General features: G+C 52.6%; 1 pseudogene; it reads right to left on the bottom strand.

The window, feature by feature from the left end:
- Positions 1-141: 141 nt before the first annotated feature.
- On the bottom strand, positions 142-234 carry LOC118347380 (annotated as a pseudogene; the record flags this gene model as incomplete).

The following is a 234-nucleotide window of genomic DNA, read 5'->3' as shown; positions in this document are numbered from 1 at the left end:
CGTCCTTCCGATCCCAATCCAAACGGAGATCTGATCCAAACCCATGGCTACGCGATGGGCAGGGCGAGATTTTCCGAAAAATCCACTCCCGAGTGGTCCTTCTTTTCAATTTATCTCGCAAGGCGGAAAAAACAAAAACGAGGGGTGCAACACGAGGACTTCCCAGGAGGTCACCCATCCTAGTACTACTCTCGCCCAAGCACGCTTAACTGCGGAGTTCTGATGGGATCCGGT

This window comes from Juglans regia, unplaced genomic scaffold (assembly GCF_001411555.2).
Source record: "Juglans regia cultivar Chandler unplaced genomic scaffold, Walnut 2.0 Scaffold_8617, whole genome shotgun sequence".
Classification (NCBI taxonomy): domain Eukaryota; kingdom Viridiplantae; phylum Streptophyta; class Magnoliopsida; order Fagales; family Juglandaceae; genus Juglans; species Juglans regia.
Note: the sequence above shows the minus strand (reverse complement) of the source record. Positions and strands in the feature narration are given on the sequence as shown.